The following is a 1,510-nucleotide window of genomic DNA, read 5'->3' on the forward strand; positions in this document are numbered from 1 at the left end:
GAGAGAGAGAGAGAGAGAGAGAGAGCAAAGTGACACGCACAATCGAACTCCGACCTCAGCCCTGCGGGTCATCTCACGAGGCAACTCCCATGCCGAGCGGCCCACACCCCCGCTACTACTGCTAACTGTACATGCCCCGAAACTGTGGCACACGCCACTGGTCTCACGTCCCCACCCACGGAAAAAAGGCCCGGCAGGGAAGATCAAGAAGGCCATAGCACTTGACAGTTTTCTGGAGAACCACAGGCTTACAATTTTCAAAGACGTCGAGTCGTTCTGCAGTGTTCCTCTCTCACACACTCTCTCTCTCTCACACACACACACGCACTCTATGTCTGTCTGTCTCTCTCTCTCTCATACGCGCTGCTTTTCGGTTCTAAACTCAGTGACGAGTGAAGAAAAAGTGTCGACCTGGCGTTGCGCGGGATCTGACGGCTTTCAGGCGTGGTGTCACCCTAGCACAGGTGTGTTGAATATTACTTTGCGTAGTATATTATGTATCCGCTACCAGGTGAAACATCGCTCCTATTAGGATTCTACCCCCTTCTTTTCCGCGCTGTGTCAACACGCCGTTTTAATGTGCCTTCCATTTTGCCTCTGGAACTGAAATGAAAGTAAAACCAAAACGAAAACTAACCCTCACCGGAGACGGAGCATACAGATAACGCTTTGCTTGCTTTCCAACCTATCCCAAGTCTTTATTTTTATGCGATTTGCTTTGCTGTTAAGCGCGAGAAAGTAGAATGCCATAAAAGGCAAAAATTGCAGCAGACGAGGTACTTCCAAGTTTTGTTGCGTATGCAGCGCGACCGCACATTGGTCCGGGAAAGTACAGTGTCTCCGAATTGTGATTTTATATATTTATTAAATTTTTAAATTATTATTTTAGATAATATATTTTGCAGTGACAGGATTTCGCTGAGTGATGACAATGTGTTAGATACGCCAGTGTTCTGTGTGAGTACATTCTCGAAGGATTGAGTTACGTCGGTGTTCAAGGACAGGTCAGAGAACGGGTCTGTCCGCTGGTCACTCAGGGTGGTCTAATCGATTTCCAGATGATTTCATTATACTGCCCAGTGGGGGTGCATGTGGTTTGTGTGAGCACTTACTAAGTTAGGCACTGTGCTCATCACGCAGGCACTGTGGACTCTAGGATCATCAAGGCTCTACCGGACATCACTGAGATATAATGCGATTGGGCTTCATATAGATTCTGTACGTCGTGTTTGACTATCGTATCCATACGATGTGGGAAACTCTGTGCCATCACTTTACAAAGAGGAAATTTACAGTTTAATCCGATCCGTGCGCTTTGCATAGCAGTCTGTCTAATTTTTTTTTAAATCTTTTTTAGAAATACTGAAAGTTTCAAAGAGATTTTCTAATTAGAATTATTCTAAAATGTGAAGAAATACAACCCCGGGGTACAAAATGACCCCAGGGCGTACGGATAGGGTTAAGAAAAAGTTTTAGTGGTGTAGTCGACGTCCTCAAAGCCCCCCCCCCC

The 1,510-nt window shown here is 45.9% G+C and overlaps 1 protein-coding gene across 1 annotated transcript in view; it reads left to right on the forward strand.

Moving 5' to 3' along the window:
• Positions 1-501: 501 nt before the first annotated feature.
• The window catches only part of LOC101852784 (kinesin-like protein KIFC3), a gene marked incomplete in the record, with an annotated part of 43,968 nt that continues 42,959 nt past the window's right edge, over positions 502-1,510 (forward strand). Inside the window, 1 exon segment of the mRNA XM_035971259.1 lies at positions 502-834.

The sequence above is a fragment of the Aplysia californica genome, unplaced genomic scaffold (assembly GCF_000002075.1).
Source record: "Aplysia californica isolate F4 #8 unplaced genomic scaffold, AplCal3.0 scaffold00406, whole genome shotgun sequence".
NCBI classification, from domain to species: domain Eukaryota; kingdom Metazoa; phylum Mollusca; class Gastropoda; order Aplysiida; family Aplysiidae; genus Aplysia; species Aplysia californica.